Consider the following 13,763-nt stretch of genomic DNA (forward strand, 5'->3'; position numbering starts at 1 on the left):
ACTTTGTTTAGCTTCCGGCTTTTTATTCTGAACACTGCAAAAACTCACCAAACTTAACAGGGGTGGAACAATAAATCTGCCATGAAAGTTTGAGATACAAAAACGTCACGATCCGTGTCGTGGAGGTGACAAACTGTAGCCGATACTGGTTATTAATATGAATATATTGGTTATTAATATGAATATATTGGTTATTAATATGAATATATTGGTTATTAATATGAATATATTGGGTTATTAATATGAATATATTGGTTATTAATGTGAATATATTGGTTATTAATGTGAATATATTGGTTATTAATATGAATATATTGGTTATTAATGTGAATATATTGGTTATTAATGTGAATATATTGGGTTATTAATATGAATATATTGGGTTATTAATATGAATATATTGGTTATTAATGTGAATATATTGGTTATTAATGTGAATATATTGGTTATTAATGTGAATATATGAATATGAATATATTGGTTATTAATGTGAATATATTGGTTATTAATATGAATATATTGGTTATTAATGTGAATATATTGGTTATTAATGTGAATATATTGGGTTATTAATATGAATATATTGGGTTATTAATATGAATATATTGGTTATTAATATGAATATATTGGTTATTAATGTGAATATATGAATATGAATATATTGGTTATTAATGTTAATATTTTGGGTTATTAATGTGAATATATTGGTTATTAATATGAATATATTGGTTATTAATATGAATATATTGGTTATTAATATGAATATATTGGTTATTAATGTGAATATATTGGTTATTAATGTGAATATATTGGTTATTAATGTGAATATATTGGTTATTAATGTGAATATATTGTGTTATTAATATGAATATATTGGTTATTAATGTGAATATATTGGTTATTAATATGAATATATTGGGTTATTAATATGAATATATTGGTTATTAATGTGAATATATTGGGTTATTAATATGAATATATTGGTTATTAATATGAATATATTGGTTATTAATATGAATATATTGGTTATTAATATGAATATATTGGTTATTAATATGAATATATTGGGTTATTAATGTGAATATATTGGTTATTAATGTGAATATATTGGTTATTAATATGAATATATTGGGTTATTAATGTGAATATATTGGGTTATTAATATGAATATATTGGGTTATTAATGTGAATATATTGGTTATTAATATGAATATATTGGGTTATTAATGTGAATATATTGGGTTATTAATATGAATATATTGGTTATTAATATGAATATATTGGTTATTAATATGAATATATTGGGTTATTAATGTGAATATATTGGGTTATTAATATGAATATATTGGTTATTAATATGAATATATTGGTTATTAATATGAATATATTGGGTTATTAATATGAATATATTGGTTATTAATGTGAATATATTGGTTATTAATGTGAATATATTGGTTATTAATATGAATATATTGGTTATTAATGTGAATATATTGGTTATTAATGTGAATATATGAATATGAATATATTGGTTATTAATGTGAATATATTGGTTATTAATGTGAATATATTGGTTATTAATATGAATATATTGGTTATTAATATGAATATATTGGTTATTAATATGAATATATTGGTTATTAATGTGAATATATTGGTTATTAATGTGAATATATTGGTTATTAATGTGAATATATTGGGTTATTAATATGAATATATTGGGTAATTAATATGAATATATTGGGTTATTAATATGAATATATTGGTTATTAATGTGAATATATTGGTTATTAATATGAATATATTGGGTTATTAATGTGAATATATTGGGTTATTAATGTGAATATATTGGTTATTAATGTGAATATATTGTGTTATTAATGTGAATATATTGGTTATTAATGTGAATATATCGGGTTATTAATATGAATATATCGGGTTATTAATGTGAATATATTGTGTTATTAATGTGAATATATTGTTATTAATATGAATATATTGGTTATTAATATGAATATATTGGTTATTAATATGAATATATTGGGTTATTAATATGAATATATTGGTTATTAATATGAATATATTGGTTATTAATATGAATATATTGGTTATTAATATGAATATATTGGGTTATTAATATGAATATATTGGTTATTAATATGAATATATTGGTTATTAATATGAATATATTGGTTATTAATATGAATATATTGGTTATTAATGTGAATATATTGGTTATTAATATGAATATATTGGTTATTAATGTGAATATATTGTGTTATTAATGTGAATATATTGGTTATTAATATGAATATATTGGTTATTAATATGAATATATTGGGTTATTAATGTGAATATATCGGGTTATTAATATGAATATATTGGTTATTAATGTGAATATATTGTGTTATTAATATGAATATATTGGTTATTAATATGAATATATTGGTTATTAATATGAATATATTGGGTTATTAATGTGAATATATCGGGTTATTAATATGAATATATTGTTATTAATATGAATATATTGGTTATTAATGTGAATATATTGGTTATAAATATGAATATATTGGGTTATTAATATGAATATATTGGGTTATTAATATGAATATATCGGGTTATTAATATGAATATATTGTGTTATTAATGTGAATATATTGTTATTAATATGAATATATTGGTTATTAATATGAGTATATTGGGTTATTAATATGAATATATTGGGTTATTAATATGAATATATTGTTTACCAAAATCTGACTCCGCTCTAGAAACTAGAACCGTTTTGGTCCCGATCACGAGACTCTTGGGGGTTTGAGCTCCAAACTTTTACTTCTATGATGAGCATGAATCAATGTTTTTATGATGTAAAGATTGTGTTGTTCTTAGGGCTGAAACGATTCCTCCAATAATTAGAGTAATTCAATTACAAAAAATGACGGAGGAATTTTCTCTGCCTCGAGGAATCGTTTAATTTTGCCGGTATTTCACCCGGACGCCGCGCACGTAGAGGAAGAAGAAAGAGGCAGCGGAGATGTTTGGTTTTTGTAACATCGTGCTCAGACGGGAGACACATGTAGCTCATTGCTTAACTTTTATTTTTAATCCACTCTATATTCTTGTGGTCCGTTCTCCTATATGTTCCCCCTCTAACCCGGTACAAACATAGGTTCCTCTAAACATCTGTTCCCGCTACAGTTTTAACTAAAAGAAAATGTGCTCCAATACAGCAGGATCATAATTTTATTTTGAACACTGACAAAACTCTAACTTAAAACTTAACTAGAACTTAAAATGTGCTCGACACAAATGAAAGTTCAATTTTAACACGAGGGAAAAACAGCTAACCTTTTAAGTTACGTGTGTTATCAGGTGTAATGGCATTTTTAGGTTAGACATAAGAACATTTCTTGGTAAGATCCTTAGTTTTTTGAGTGAATCAGTGAATTTGGTCGACTGGTGTAAGTTCAGGGTTTTAAATGAACATGAACCTACTGGATTATATAATTTAGTCTTAGTGATGTCAATTAACATCTAACATCTTATGTATATTTATAATTGCTCTTTAACTAAACAAATATATGTTTTATCTGATTACTGGATTAATGGATGGGATTTTCAGTAGAATACTGGATTACTAAAGTATTGGATAGCTGCAGCGCTAATCTTTTTTATGATGTAAAGATTGTGTCGTCCCCGGCGGTGTGAGGATAAAACGATAACGCGGTTTTGTATTTTGTGTCTTTTTAAAATAAAAGACCATTTTTCCAGTCATATGTTCCTGATTCAAGGTTGTTAAACAAATACTGCTATAATATCGTACCGTTACCGTGACCTCAGTATCGTGTATGGTACCGTATGGTGGGATTAGTGTATCGTTACACCGCTACTCTGTAGCGGCGTATCTACGCGTCTCAGAGAGACGGCACTAGCCTCGTCTCTTAGCCGTAGCCGTAGCCACCACCATCAATACTGAGCTCATTTAAACAGATCATAAACTTCTGCACCGTTAACGCTGGAATCTCTTCCAGCCGTAAAACCAGTAGTTTCTTTAAGAGAAAACCCCAGCGGGCTGTCTGACGGACGGCGTTTACCGAGCGTGGCGTCTTCTGTCGAAGCGGTCGGGGTTCCAGTCCCGCTCTCTGGATCTAGATCGCTCCCGTCTCCTGGACCTGGATCCGTCTCGTCTCCTGGACCTGGACCTGGATCTGTCTCTCCCTCTGGACCTGGACCTGGACCTGGACCTGGACCTGGATCTGGACCCGGATCTGGATCTGCCTTCCTGGGATCTGTCGGGCTCTGTGACTCCAGGGTTCTGGAAAGACGAGTAAAGAGAGTATGGGTGTTTATTCTCCGGTCCCAGGATGTTCCTGAGAGGGGAGGGTTAGTGGGGGCAGAGTCCCTGGTTTACATTCCACCAGGGAGATTGTGACCAGAGCGATCGGCCAAACCGCTCTGTCAAGGCCAGATTATAGAATCAACAATTATATTGCAAAAACAGACTCAGTAATTTTCCGTCTGCCTTAAAGGAGACCTATTATGAAAAACAGGTTTTTTCTTGTTTTAACATGTATAAAGTGGTCTCCCCTCACCCTGCCAAAACAGGAAAGATGAAATGCCATGAATTTCTGCAAGGTCTGTTCCCCCGCCCTGCAGAATCTTCCAGTGTCATGTGACTTTCTACGGGCCGTTCTGAATCTGCTCCCGCTCATTTCCATAGGTTCAGCCTCCGCTGCTGAAACCACGCCCACAACTAACTCTCTCCGCTGCTGGAGCTCCAGCCATTGTTCAGCAGCGGTGGCTGTTTGAACAGCGAGGGAGAGTAGAAATTAGGTTTTGCATCGACACTTACCCTCATAAAAGGATCAGTTCCCACAGTAAAGACCCGGCAACTGCACACGAGTCAGCCGTAAGTGACGTTATTTTTTTATGTTATCTATGATCTTTGCATGGGCAAGTATTTAGTAGTGATGCACCGAAATGAAAATTTGTGGCCGAAACCGAAAATAATAATAAACACTTGGCCGAATACGGAACATGGTTCTTTGCAGTTTTTCATTTATTTTGCCAATTTTTTCACCATTGCATAAATCAAATACATTTGATTTAGGCTTTTCAAAGAAAAACATCTTTTACAAAATTACAAGGTACAAAATATTTATTGAACATAAAAAACTGAACATGTTTTAATTTCCAGCATTCTGTTGTTTTGGTTCCACCTGCTGGTGAATGTTGGTAAAATTCTTATGTGGTTAGTTTTTGGTTGGCCAACGATTTATGTTTGTGGTGCAACCGTTACGGAGCGGCCAGTCTATTTCCTTATTTTACAACGTTATTAATTGTTCGGTTTTTTTCCCACTTATTCCACCGAACACCCAAAGTGTTTTTTTGCCATTTTCGGCCGAACAATTTCGGTTACCGAACAATCGGTGCATCACTAGTAGGGGGTGTATTGGGATTGGCCTTTAGTCCAGCGTTTCTGGGTCACCAGTGATGGACGAGCTCGGCCTCCAGCTCAGCGTTGATCCGCCTGAAAACACGTTCAAACCCAGAAATGCTGGTTCTTACCGTGATCTGAGCCACGCTGCTCCGGATCTTCCTCAGCGCCCCGTGATGCTCGTCCTCCTCGCTGCTGCTGCTGTCGGAGCTGCTGCTGGAGGAGCGGGCCGGGCTACCAGAGCCGGCCGGGCTCCCGGAGTGGGCCGGGGGGGCCGGCGGCTCCGCGGGGCTTCCCTCCTGCTGGAGCCTTGCGGCCGCTGGACTGGACTCGGCGTCTGAAGCTTCTCCTCCCTGGGCGGGGACGGGACTGGCGTCTCGGTCTGACTCCATCTCTGCAGGAGAAAAACATCTGCATCTTTCACCAGAATTAAAGACTTGAGCATAAAGATTTGACTGACGGGATCAACAGTTCTGGATGGTTTGGTAGTTCTCTTGGTTTTGAGTTCTGATGTGAGAAAAGCTCTAACTGTGGTGTTTTATTAACAGATAAACCTTTAAATCAGCATGGAGACTAGAAAAGCTCAACAGTCTGTTTGCTTTAGTGTGGAAGATATTGATCAGGAAATACCTGCATTCTTAATTATTAATAATAATAATAATCTTTATCACGGACTCAGAAGATCCAAACACATCCAACATACACAAACACACAACCATGACATACTTTTAAACAACATTCCATCCCTGTAAGGAAAAGGTTCCGTTGATCCTGCCAGAGCTTCAGCCTGGATGAACCGATAGCCCGTCAGAGGCTAACGCCGTAATGATGCTATTTCCTGTCAGATCCAGTCGACACATACAATTAAACATTAGCTTTGGTAGCAGTGCCTGACATGTTGGCACATTAGAGGTAACTGTAACTGGCTGGCACTGTTCCCCCAGGTTCTGCTCCGGGTTCCACCACTACAGTTGTACTACTGTAGTACTGAAGAAGAATGATGGTGGAACCTTCAACCAAAGCATAATATAATATAACCTTTCCCTACAAAACCTGTCAAAACCGTCACATATTGTTTGTTTTCTGATGGTGAGGTCCCTTGAATGTTCTCCAGGTTCCTTGAAGCTAGAAATAGTTTATAGATGTCCAAGAATGAGCAATGTACAGTCTGATTTTACTTATGTGAAAACATTCAGAAGGAAAGGAAAGTATTGCAGTTTTGTAACAAGCCACTTATCACAGCCGTTTTTGAGCATACGTACCTGGGAACTGAAATATGGGTTCAATCCTGTTCTCTTTTTTGATTGTGAAATGTCAATGTTTTCCCCCTATAACATATATATAATATCCAATAATAAAGAAGATTGACAAAAAATAAGTATACACACACACACACACACATATGTGTGTGTACATATAAAGTAATGTTTTTTTTATTTAATAATTTTAAAAACAATATCCATCAATAAAAGTATAAATATCAGACACTTTGTCAACGTTAGAACGTGCTGATCGGTTCAGGTGCAGCAAGAGGGGATTGTTTTATTTATTATATCATATATAATATAATATAATATATTATATTATTATATAATACATTATATATAATATAATATTTAATATTATATTATTCCACTCAGAATAATTCTCTGTAAAAGCTGCAACATCACAGAACTGGACACTTTATTTAGAGTCATTTAAAGACCTGGTTGATTAAAACTCAGCTCTGGCAGCGCTAACACCTCATTAAACCTTTATGTACTGGTTCAGTACTGGTTCTGTACTGGTTCTGGTTCAGTATTCTTCATTAAACCTTTATGTACTGGTTCAGTACTGGTTCAGTACTGGTTCTGTACTGGTTCTGGTTCTGTACTGGTTCAGTATTCTTCCATGTGTCCAGGAACTACAGGTGAAAAACTCTGGCACATTTACAGAAATGTTTTATTGATGTGCATCAATAAAACTTGCGTCCCTGTCAAATAAACCCATAAATACATTAATAAAGATACACCAGCATGTATTTGTACACGTATAAGTGCATTAATCCAGTAATGTTCACGTTAAATCAGAACTTTTCCTCCTCGTGAGTGTTAGCTCGTTAGCTCCCAGTGCTAACTAACTAACTCAGTTATTGTGATTATTGTGTTTATTCTGGTGAATAATCCACATCAGTTTCTCCTCCTCTAGTTAAATATAAACTACTTTATTCCTCAGTCTTTACCTCTCCGGCTCCTTCTCTCCGTTTTTAAGCTTTTAAACGGTTTTAAATCCACGCACCTTCTTGTTTCTGAGCGTCCTCTTGACGGACAACTTCCGGTGACGTCACAGGATCACTTCCGGGTCGAGGAGCCGGAAATGACCCGGATTTCAGTGAAACGTTTACCCTGTCGCCCCCTGGTGGTGGAACAGCGGGACTGACCGGTGAAAAACTGTACTCTAGTAAAAGTACCGTTACTCCAGAACAATATGACCCAAGTAGAAGTAAAAAGTATCATCCAAATAATTACTGGAGTAAAAGTAAAAAAGTACTTGGTGAAAAAACTACTCTCAAGTACTGAGTAACTGTTGAGTAACGTCTGATTGATTTATTTAACACAACCATTCAAACAGACAAAAGTACAAAATAATCATCTTCAGGAAAATTAAATCAATAAAATAATAATATAAATTAAAATTAATAAAAAATAAAAAAATAGCTTAAATTAAAATAATCTTAAAGTAAATTCAAGTACTTTAATAAATAATAAAATAAATAAAATAACAGAATAAAAAAAATAAATTAAGCACAAGTAGCATAAAATCAGAATCAGAATCAGAAAAGGGTTTATTGCCAAGTTTGTTACTGTAACACACACAAGGAATTTGTTGTGGTGATTGGTGCAATACAGTAAAAATAAAAATATAAAAACAAACAAATATATAAAGATAAAATAAGAGATAGAATAAAATAAAATGTATAAACAGAAATAAACAGAAATGTACAATTCAAACAGACAAAAGTACAAAATAATCATCTTCAGGCAAATTAAATCAATAAAATAATAAAATAAATTAAAATTAATAAAAAATAAAAAATAGCTAAAATAATCTTAAAGTAAATTCAAGTACTTTAATAAATAATAAAATAAATAAAATAATAACAGAATTAAAAAAAAGCACAAGTAGCAGAAAATGTCCAGCCTTTGTTCTTTTCTTTTTTAACCAGCAGAACTAGAACAAACATGAACTCATAGAAACTCTGTGTGTGTTTGAGTCTGTGTAAATGTGACAAAACATGCAAAAACAAACATTTTTCCCAAAGAATCACCAGTGATGTCATGAGATCGACGCGTACGTGGATAAAAGGGATAAAAGAAAAGTAACAGCTCAACGTAGCCTAATGTAGCGGAGGAAGAGGAACAGTTTCTTCTTCACAAATCTACTCAAGTAAAAGTAAAAAGTATAGATTCAAAACTACTCCTAAAAGTACAACATTTCCCAAAACTTACTCAAGTAAATGTAACAGAGTAAATGTAACAGAGTAAATGTAACGGAGTAAATGTAACAGAGTAAATGTAACAGAGTAAATGTAACAGAGTAAATGTAACAGAGTAAATGTAACGGAGTAAATGTAACAGAGTAAATGTAACAGAGTAAATGTAACAGAGTAAATGTAACAGAGTAAATGTAACGGAGTAAATGTAACTCGTTACTTCTAACCCACCTTTGGTTTTTACATATAGAACTTAAGAAAGTTTCCAGACTAAAGGCCTGAGGACAAAAAAGTCTGAATATATTAGAGAAACGGGAAAAAGAGGATCATTTTTCAAAAACAAATGAGGATTAGCTTGAAATGTGTAAATTTAAATGTAAATGTTCCCACACACGGCCTGAGTTTGGTGTAAATGTCTGATCTGATTCTTTATCAAACCTAAACTAAAGCATTAATGATGAGAGTAAAACTCGATCAGAATCACTGATTCATCTACTCCTTTATTTCACAAACTACACATTATTATTTATGAGATCAATGTTTCTCAGATATGAGTTTTTATTTATAAGATAAATTAAAGTGAAGGGAATATTCCTGGACAGTTAAGACTTACTTTAAATTACATTCACAGGTTTATTCTTATTTAACTGGACAAAGATCTTCATCATCATCATCTTCATCATCACATCTTCATCATCACATCTTCATCCTCACATCTTCATCATCACATCTTCATCATCATTACATCTTCATCCTCACATCTTCATCATCATTACATCTTCATCCTCACATCTTCATCATCACATCTTCATCATCACATCTTCATCATCCTCAGATCTTCATCATCCTCAGATCTTCATCATCATCATCATCATCATCACCATCTTCATCATCATCATCATCATCATCATCATCTTCATCATCATCCTCATCACCATCATCATCATCATCATCATCATCATCATCATCATCATCACCATCTTCATCATCATCATCATCATCATCATCATCACCATCTTCATCATCATCATCATCATCATCATCATCATCATCATCATCATCACCATCTTCATCATCATCATCATCATCATCATCATCATCATCCTCACATCTTCATCATCATCATCATCATCATCATCATCACCATCTTCATCATCATCATCATCATCATCATCATCATCATCATCATCATCATCATCACCATCATCATCATCATCATCATCATCATCATCATCATCATCATCATCATCATCACCATCTTCATCATCATCATCATCATCATCATCATCATCATCATCATCATCATCATCATCATCATCATCATCATCATCATCACCATCTTCATCATCATCATCATCATCATCATCATCATCATCATCATCATCACCATCTTCATCATCATCATCATCATCATCATCATCATCCTCACATCTTCATCATCATCCTCACATCTTCATCATCATCATCATCATCATCCTCACATCTTCATCATCCTCACATCTTCATCATCATCATCATCATCCTCACATCTTCATCATCATCATCATCATCATCAGATCTTCATCATCCTAAATTTCTCACTCGTAGACGTTAATGTTTAATGAGATTTAGGGACTAAATTGTGAATGTTTTTCCACCTGGCAAAGATTCTTCCTGCTGTTTCTAACTGTTAAATGTTATAAAGAGTTTGCAGGAACTGCTGTTTTTAACTGTTAAATGTTATAAAGAGTTTGCAGGAACTGCTGTTTTTAATTGTTAAATGTTATAAAGAGTTTGCAGGAACTGCTGTTTTTAACTGTTAAATGTTATAAAGAGTTTGCAGGAACTGCTGTTTTTAACTGTTAAATGTTATAAAGAGTTTGCAGGAACTGCTGTTTCTAACTGTTAAATGTTATAAAGAGTTTGCAGGAATGGTTGAAATGTCAAGATTAATGTTGAAGTACAATCTCAAGAAAAAAGTTGAAATGTTGAGAAAAAAGTCAAAATTTCGAGAAGAAAGTGAAAATTTCGAGATTAAAAGGGAAAGGAAAAAGGAAGAAAAAAGGAGAAAAAAAGAAAAAAAGGAAAAAAAAAGTCAAACCTTTTTGAAAAAGCTCCAGGAGCCACTAGGGCGGTGCTAAAGAGCCACATGTGGCTCTAGAGCCGCAGGTTGCCGACCCCTGGTCTAGAGACATCTGTTGTATTAGACGCTATATAAATAAAACTGAATTGAATTGAATTATTATCTATATATTGCATTATGAGTTTTCCATCACGTTTAGGGTTAGAGTTGTAGAGAACAGTGGAGGGGGGGGTAGAGGTTACTGAGGGGGGGGGGGTAGAGGTTACTGAGGGGGGGGGGGGGTAGAGGTTACTGAGGGGGGGGGGGGTAGAGGTTACTGAGGGGGGGGGGGGTAGAGGTTACTGAGGGGGGGGGGGGGTAGAGGTTACTGAGGGGGGGGGGGTAGAGGTTACTGAGGGGGGGGGTAGAGGTTACTGAGGGGGGGGTAGAGGTTACTGAGGGGGGGGGGGGTAGAGGTTACTGAGGGGGGGGTAGAGGTTACTGAGGGGGGGGTAGAGGTTACTGAGGGGGGGGGGTAGAGGTTACTGAGGGGGGGGGGGGGTAGAGGTTACTGAGGGGGGGGGGTAGAGGTTACTGAGGAGGGGGGGGTAGAGGTTACTGAGGGGGGGGGGGTAGAGGTTACTGAGGGGGGGGGGTAGAGGTTACTGAGGGGGGGGGTAGAGGTTACTGAGGGGGGGGTAGAGGTTACTGAGGGGGGGGGGGGTAGAGGTTACTGAGGGGGGGGGTAGAGGTTACTGAGGGGGGGGTAGAGGTTACTGAGGGGGGGGGTAGAGGTTACTGAGGGGGGGGGGGGGGTAGAGGTTACTGAGGGGGGGGTAGAGGTTACTGAGGGGGGGGTAGAGGTTACTGAGGGGGGGGGTAGAGGTTACTGAGGGGGGGGGGGGGTAGAGGTTACTGAGGGGGGGGGTAGAGGTTACTGAGGGGGGGGGGGGTAGAGGTTACTGAGGGGGGGGGGGTAGAGGTTACTGAGGGGGGGGGGGGTAGAGGTTACTGAGGGGGGGGGGGGGGTAGAGGTTACTGAGGGGGGGGGGTAGAGGTTACTGAGGGGGGGGTAGAGGTTACTGAGAGGGGGGGGTAGAGGTTACTGAGGGGGGGGGGGGGGTAGAGGTTACTGAGGGGGGGGGGTAGAGGTTACTGAGGGGGGGGGGTAGAGGTTACTGAGGGGGGGGTAGAGGTTACTGAGGGGGGGTAGAGGTTACTGAGGGGGGGGGTAGAGGTTACTGAGGGGGGGGTAGAGGTTACTGAGGGGGGGGGGGGGGTAGAGGTTACTGAGGGGGGGGGTAGAGGTTACTGAGGGGGGGGGGGGTAGAGGTTACTGAGGGGGGGGTAGAGGTTACTGAGGGGGGGTAGAGGTTACTGAGGGGGGGGGTAGAGGTTACTGAGGGAAAAAAAAAAAGGAGGAAAAAAAGTCGAAATTTTGAGAAAAAAAGTCAAAATGTCGAGAAAAAACGCACGCAAAACGCACGAAAAAACGCACGAAAAAACGCACGAAAAAACGCAAAAACGCTCGCAAAACGCACGCAAAACGCACGAAAAAACGCACGCAAAAGGCACGCAAAATGCACGCAAAACGCACGAAAAAACGCACGCAAAAGGCACGCAAAATGCACGCAAAATGCACGCAAAACGCACGTTACTGAGGGGGTTAGAACGACGGAAGTTTGATTCCAGAGGTGGGGGGGACACAAGTGTCATGATATCTACCTATAAAACTAAAGCCTAGAGGCTTTTAAATACAAATTTGTCATGGACATAAATTTCACAGACACAAGTATGCAAAAAAATAAACTTTTTAAGAAAACTCCAACTCTTTCAGTCCACTGTGTTTTCTAGTAGTTTTTCTAGTTTTCTATTGTTACTTTTAAGTTCACTGTTCCCTTTGTGGTTTGACTGGTTGTAAAGTAGCTTTAATTATTCTTTTTTTAAAAATTATTTGTAAAATAAACTCAATTCTATAAAAGCTTTAATTATCATGCATGTAGCTAAAATTATCACCCAATTCTGTGTTTCACCTTGTTAGTCGACTTCACTCCAACTCATTACCACCAATTTTACACTTATTTTTGGAATGAATGGTCAATAGACCTCATTTACATCAAATTATACCTCATTATTGAATAAAGATAAGCAGACATTGTGAATTATTTGGACTATAGTTAAACTCAGACGCATAAATTGATGGATTATCACAGACTGGTATATGTGAAAATGAAATGAAATCATTTCAAATGTTTAACCAGCACCAGCCAGCGGTCAAACTGAATATCACAGGAGGGAGAAATTGAATAAAATATCCATTATTCAATGCAAGTAGTGATCAATTTTATTTGAAATGAGTGTAACAGAGGCAGTTATATGGAAGAAAGTCATATTTTTGATATAAAGAAAAGTGAACACGGGTGAATTTGACCCATGTTCACTTTTCTTTTATATCATATATGATTTTCTTCATGTTGAAATGTTAATAGTTAACTATCCAAGTGGGTGACTGTTGTGTAAGCAGCGGTCGGCCGGTAGGGGTCGCCACATCCATGTCTCCTCCTCCTCCTTCACGGAGCTGCTGATACGTCACCGTCTCCGCCATATTGGATGTTCAAGACTGCTCTGTAAACTAATACAAGTAAATTGACTTATGCTCATAAAGCTCCTTTCTACAGAGAAATGTACGTTTTACTCTCATTTATTCATTCACACACGCACTTTTTTCCTCTTTTTTCTTCTTTTTTCTGCTTTTTTATTTTTTCATCTTTTTTCCTCTTTGTTCCTCTTTCTTTCATTTTTTTCCTCTT

At 36.0% G+C, this 13,763-nt stretch overlaps 1 protein-coding gene across 1 annotated transcript in view; it reads right to left on the minus strand.

The window, feature by feature from the left end:
• cwc22 (CWC22 spliceosome associated protein homolog) overlaps positions 1–4,230 on the minus strand; it is a 37,138-nt gene extending 32,908 nt beyond the window's left edge. The window contains 1 exon segment of the mRNA XM_061724238.1: positions 4,098–4,230. The gene's annotated coding sequence lies outside the window, so the exon portion shown is untranslated.
• Positions 4,231–13,763: the final 9,533 nt, after the last annotated feature.

Source organism: Cololabis saira, chromosome 6, assembly GCF_033807715.1.
Source record: "Cololabis saira isolate AMF1-May2022 chromosome 6, fColSai1.1, whole genome shotgun sequence".
NCBI classification, from domain to species: domain Eukaryota; kingdom Metazoa; phylum Chordata; class Actinopteri; order Beloniformes; family Belonidae; genus Cololabis; species Cololabis saira.